This window comes from Marmota marmota, unplaced genomic scaffold, assembly GCF_001458135.2.
Source record: "Marmota marmota marmota unplaced genomic scaffold, marMar, whole genome shotgun sequence".
In the NCBI taxonomy this organism is placed as follows: domain Eukaryota; kingdom Metazoa; phylum Chordata; class Mammalia; order Rodentia; family Sciuridae; genus Marmota; species Marmota marmota.
Genome location: NW_026000240.1, coordinates 27,565,338 through 27,571,701, shown reverse-complemented (window position 1 = coordinate 27,571,701; position 6,364 = coordinate 27,565,338). Strand labels below are relative to the sequence as shown.

The 6,364-nt window shown below is 41.1% G+C and overlaps 2 long non-coding RNA genes across 2 annotated transcripts in view; one reads left to right on the top strand and one right to left on the bottom strand.

Annotated features, from left to right (window-relative positions):
- Positions 1-320: 320 nt before the first annotated feature.
- LOC125613576 lies at positions 321-5,575 on the bottom strand. Its single transcript, XR_007344129.1, has 4 exons — positions 5,301-5,575; positions 3,663-4,052; positions 1,610-1,852; positions 321-518 (listed from the first exon to the last, which is right to left on the bottom strand). It is a non-coding gene; the product is annotated as an uncharacterized LOC125613576 (long non-coding RNA).
- A 117-nt stretch (positions 5,576-5,692) lies between these two features.
- The window catches only part of LOC125613556, an 8,261-nt gene continuing 7,589 nt past the window's right edge, over positions 5,693-6,364 (top strand). The window contains exon 1 of the long non-coding RNA XR_007344106.1: positions 5,693-6,178. This is a non-coding gene — a long non-coding RNA (uncharacterized LOC125613556). The remainder of the gene's footprint in view (positions 6,179-6,364) is intronic.

Here is a 6,364-nt window from a genome sequence, read left to right as displayed (position 1 = left end):
GAGTTGCAAACATGGCAGACATGTTATAAATCCTAGATCCAGGTAGGATCAACAAATGAAGTGCCAGTGGCTTGTTGAGTTGATTCTGAAACAAAACTCCATAATGTTCATTCCCATTTTCCCACCAGTTTTAATTTTTAAATTGGCAGAGCTTTGGAGAAAAAGGATCCTCATCCATGTCTTTCGCTTTCTCTGAAAGCAGCTTACTATTACACAGTCTAAACAGTAGGGAACTCTCCTGCTCTTGATACTACAACTGCCTGGTTAATGAAGAAAAATGCTTCTTTTTTGTTTGTTTGTTTTGTTTTGTTTTGTTTTTATAATTTTGAAAAATGCTTCTTTGTAGAAGATCTCAAGCAAGATCTTCTCATACTTAGAGGGATGGAATAGGCTTCAAACCAGTCAGTCACCCTGTTTCCAGTCCTGATTCTCTACTGTGCATTCTCCAGCCAGATCCTTCTGAAATGCAAGACAGACTAGGATGTGCCTCTGCTCCAAATCCTCCATTGACTTCCTACCTGTTAGAAAAAAAAGAACGAAATCCATTCTGGCTACAAAGCCTCTCAGACCTTACCCAGTCTCCCTCTGACCTCATTTCCCACCATTCCCACCTTAATCACTCCTCCAGAGATTTTTGGCCTATTCCTGAGACACTCCTAGCATGCTTTTGTCTCAAGCATTTTAATCATTTATTCCTAGGGCCAGGACTGGGTGAGGCTGGCTGGGCACCCAGGGCAGAACATTTAAGGAAGCATTAGTTTTTCAGGTGCTGACCTTGCACCTGCAGGGCCCTGCAAGTGAGTACTTCCTTAAACTTTGAGCTCTTGACACCTCACTTACCCCACCCTAGACCTAGCCTAGGCAGGCATTATTGCTATTCATGGAACTGAAGAAAACGGGAAGTTAAGAACTCTGTGAATCTGACAATCAGAACTGGATTCCCTCAAAAGATAGTAAATTTGAGACTAGCCTAGGCAACCTAGTGAGATCCTGTATCAAAATTAAAAATAAAATAAGGCTGGGGATGTAGTTCAGTGGTAAAATGCCCTGGGTTCAATCCCCAGCACCCCAAAAATACAAATTTGAAAACTGGTTTCTTGGCCAATTATATTAATTCCTCATATTGGAGATTTTACAATAGAAATCTGAAGAGTAACAGAAGTCTATATTGCTGAAGTGAGAGAAACTTCTCAAAAATAAGTCCTAATAATAGCTTGGAGGGGTCCAACAGTATAAAATGAACTTGTGGAACCATCATGTTGCATTTTGGCTTCAATTTTTCATGTGGAGCTTTATCAGCACAGAGATAGTCAGACTGAGGGAAATTAGATAAGTGAATTGCAAATCATCCAGAATCCCAGTTTACTAAATTATAATCATAGACCTTTTTAGGTAGGAATGTCCTCATGTTCAATCTTGAAGACACCCCTCCCAGAGTCAAGGTACACGGAACAAAGTATTTGTCATCCAACAGCTACAAGCAAACAAAGAAAGAGAGCAAAGGGGACAGGTGGGAATTTCCATTAGATCAGGGAAATGTCCTGCCTTGCCCCAGGACATTCCTTGCTTGTGTATCCATTCGCACAACAAATATAAATTGTGTACCTACCATGTGCTCAGCAAATCTGTGAGGTCAAACTTCAAAAGAATTCTGACTCCAGTACTTTTTGTCACCTACACAGTAACTAACTCAAGCAAGATCTTCTCACAGTTAGAGGGATGGAACAGGCTTCAAACCAGTCACCCTGTTTCCAGTCCTGACTCCCCATTGTGCATTCTGCAGCCAGATCCTTCTGAAATACAAGTCAGACTAGGATGTGCCTCTGCTCCAAATCCTCCATTGACTTCCTACCTGTTAGGGGGGAAAAAAAAAATCCATCTCTGGCTGCAACATCTCTCTGGCCTCACCCAGTCTCTCTCTGACCTCGTTCCACCATACCCACCATACTTAACTCCTCCAGAGGTTTTTGGCCTATTGCTGGGACACTCCAAGCATGCTTTTGTCTCATGCATTTTAATCATTTATTCCCATATATCTGCACAGCTCCCTGTGCTTAATGTTTAAATGCCTATGCTTAACTGTCATCTATCTCAGAATCTTCCATAACCACCCAAGACAGCATTCTTCCATCACTTCCTGTCATTTCTGATGTACTTTTCTCTAACCATCTGGCAAGTTTTCTTTTTTCCCATAGCGGAATTTAAGCTCCATGAAATTTTACCTGGTTTTATTCGTTGCTATATCCCCATCACCTACAACACCATCTGGTGTTGTAAATAAAATATTTTGTTGTATATAAAAAATAGTATGCATATTTGTTGAATATAGTGTGAATACATATAGGTTATATAGTAATTGTCACTAAAAGGGAATATTCTTTGGTGTCTCAGGACTTTTACTTTCAGCTTTTCAGGATTCTCACTCTCCCTTTGCTTTCTGATTGACCAGATGAGGTGTGTAAGAGAAAAAGAGGGTTCAAGGAAAAGACAAGATTTTTAGCATAAGCAAATGAAGAATAGAATTCCTTTTATTGAACTATAAACATCCATACAAGGGAAGATTCGGGTGTTAGGGACTGAAAATCAACATTTCATTTTTGGACACACTTGAGATACCTAGTGTCCATCCAGGTGGAGATGTTGAATGGGCAGCTGGAAATAAGGACCTGTAGTTCAGAGGAAAGGTGCTGACAGGGCATATAAGATCGGAAGCGTATAGAAGGTGTTTAATGTCATGGGACTGCACGTAATTCCTGGGGGTGAATGTAGCAGAACAAAGTTCTGAAGATTAAACCCTGAGAATTTCATAAGATAAGAAAACACCAAAGAAAGATACCTTAAAGGGGAGCTGAGAAAAGAGGGAGTAGTTGAAGGAGGCTAGGAGTCTAAGAAGAATATTTTAAATATGAGAAATACTGTATTTGGTGCCATGGAAATTATCCAGTAAAAAAGGAAAAATCAATGGTGCAGGAGGACAAATGCAGGAATAAAGTTCTAGAATAGGAAAGGGGGCCACTGGATGCAGGATAGAGGTAGTGAGGCTGACATTAGATAGAAGCACAATTTGCCCATCTCAACAGGAGGAAAGACAGAGACTGTGAACACTAAGGCCAGGAGAGAGGTGTATGTGTTGGTAAGAGTCTTTTTTTGGTTGCTTTTATTTTGCTCAATGAGATGCTAGATGGGAAGTCTTGGTGGGATAGGACAATTATAAGAAATTAGGTGTTCAGAGGAACATTTCGGGTAGAAATGAGAAAGTGAGATGTTTGAAGAGTGATGTAGGGAGTTTGGGTGGGGGGCAATACAATTATTGAAACATCAGGGTTGAGGTCATGGCCATAGGAGTGGTGATTGAGGTGATCATGGAGACAAAACTACACTAGTGACTGACCAGGGATGGGATTAGATGGCCTTTTCTGATGCAACCTGAACTGACACAGGTATAATATGAGCTACTGTTCCCTGACATGCTTCCTGCATGTGAGACAGTCTGTGTAATTCTCTCCTTTACTCCTTACAACTTTACAGTAATCCCCTAGAAATTGGGGTTGTTTTATCCTCCAATTATTTTATCTGCATCATAGATAACAAAACGTACAGCTCACAAAGTTTCAGTAACTAACACAGAATGACAGCAATATAGATGCGGGATTCAAACTCACATCTTCTGGGCTCTTTACTTGGGCCTGCAGTTCTCTCTTCAAATGCATCACCTGTACGCTTTAATCCCTGTCCACCAATTACAGTTGAGTTCGGCTAGGAAGTCATAAGCCTCATTTCTCCATGTTTGAACCCAAGGCAGAAGTTTGATCCTGAAACTAGATGTTTCAGTCTGCCACGAGTATAAGCCTCATTTTCCTCTTCTAGCTAGTGTCCCCTTTGGGCATACTGTGGCAAGTCTAATAGCCTTAGTCTGTTTGCTTCAGGGGGTAACCTTACTGGCCTGCCCCAGCAGGTATCTTTGTCTTGCTATAGCAGGAAACCCTTGGGAAATCTTGCAGTCTCGGCCAGGGTACTTCTTGGCCATTACCATGCAGTAAATCTTCCTCCATCTGGAAAAAAAAAAAGAAAGACCTTATACCCTGTCACTGGTATTCCCAGAATGCTCTGCCTAGGGCTTTCTAACCTCAGGAGATAAATTACATAAGTGATAAGAGAAGAAAGGAGACATGAAAGTTTTTTAAAAATCATATTTCTTGCTATAGTCAGGAGAATTTGCATGATTTCTGCTTTGTAATGGTTCTACTAGTGAGTAGAGGAATCCGACCTCTCCGGGCCCCAAATGAGAAAAAAGAACAGTTGCAACTGGATGTCATCACTGATCATCATCAAGAACAGAGCTTTCCAATAGAACTTTCTTTCTACAATATAGGATATATATATATATTTACCTACATACATCCTGTATACTCTATACCTATGCCTTCTAACTCAGTAGCCATTAGTCACACATAAATATTGAACACCTAAATTGTACCTAACACAATTGAGAAATTGGATTTTCAGTTTTATTTAATTTCAAGTCACATGCAGCCAGTGGCTTCTACATTGGACTGCACAGATAGATTATAAAATGGGAGGCTGAGCCCCCTTGCCCCTGGGAGCACAGTGACCAAGTGTGTCCACAGAACCTTGCCATGAAGATGCTTGCCTGTCAGCCCCTACCAAGAAAGGAGGTCTCCACTGCTCATTCTTTTTCAAACAAAAGGCAGAAACCTGGCACAATCATATTTTATTATTACAGCCAATGATCATATACTCTAGAAAGCTAAGCCAACATGTATTTCTTATCTCGCAGTTTCTGTAAGTCGGAAGTCTGAGCATAGTGTGGTTCAACTGGGTTCTCTGCTTGGAGTCTCAGGAGGCCCAATTCAAGGTGTTGGCGGGGCTGTGCTCCTTTCTGGAGTCTCTGGGAAAGAATCCACTTCCAAGTTCACCCAGGTTGTTGGCAGAATCAGTTCCTTGCTATTATAGGCCTCTCTTTGGTCCTTACATGTGGCCCCTTTATCTCAGATCCAACCACAGTGCCTCATATCCTTCTTGTACTTGGAATTTCTCTCATGTCCTCAGCTGGGAGAAAGTTCTGCTTTAAGGGCTTCTGTAATTACATTGGACCCACTCAGAGAATCCATTTTAAGGTTAATTGATTAATAACCTTAATTACATTTGCAAATTCTTTCTTGCCAATTAACATAATGTAAACCACAGGAATATCACCAGGGGGCAAAAGTCCTGAGACCAAAATTCTACCTACCATAGCAAAAAAGGGAGAAACTAGTTAGGATACAGTTGGTAATTACCTCATGTTTTCTTGAGTACAAAGTAAAGTGCACTGTTGAAATGAGTGATGTAAAAAACTCTGTTGGCTCTTCTTTGTCCCAAGTCATGGGTCTTACTTCATCATTGCAAGAAACTGGCAAAGTGGTGGCCATCCTTGAATGTCCATTAAAAATGCCCAAATGTCTCAGGTTATACTCCTTGGAAGGTCTCAATCTTCTCCACAGCTTCCAGAAAAGAGCTGTTAAACCACCTTAGAGACCCTTTCCCAACACAAGAGAACCAGTAACTCTTTCTGGTTTAGCCAATGCTGAGTTAGATATTAAGTCCTGATAAGGGCAACCTGGCCTGAAGGCTGTTAATTAATGAACAAACCTTGCGTGTAAACTAAACTACTCGGCTTCAGCTAGCAAATTCCAAAAAGGAAAATGAAGTGTATGGAAAAATACTTCCTTCTAATTAGGTGGAAAAAAAAAAAAAAAAAACTCTGAATTTTCAGGTACTAAACAAAGAGAGATTTTGTGTCTGTCCTCCACCGAGTGGGAAGGGAGGAAGATATCTTCGAGCCAGGAGTTCAAAGAAAGAGCCGAGGAAAGACTTGCTGTTACTTGAAAGAGCATGAATAAAGAACAAGCCGATGCATTTCCCACAATTTCCAAGCGATCTGGAAAGTTTTCATGACTGGAGTCAACTCAGGGGCCCACAGTGGGAAACATATGAGACCCAACCACTGGGTTCAGAAAGTCAATATTCTATTCCAGGACTGCCCCCAAACTATCTACATAATTCCATCTACTTCCTCTGCTCACTATATTAGGAATCACTTAAAATGTACCTGCAGATTAAGCCCCATGGAACACCCCAGAAACCAGCTGTTTTTCACAGGAGGCAATGAAAACAGGTAAGGAAAATCTTCTATCCAATTGACTGTAGAATTTGTTTTAGGAAAGAAACTACCCCTATTTAGGAAAATGTCTTGGAAAGTTAGGTGGAAGAGGAGGGCAAGCGCTGGGACTGGGGTCGGCAGAGAAGAGTTAACAAAGAAGCAGCTAAATTTCATTGCTTAAAAAAAGGGGGGGGGGGGGTG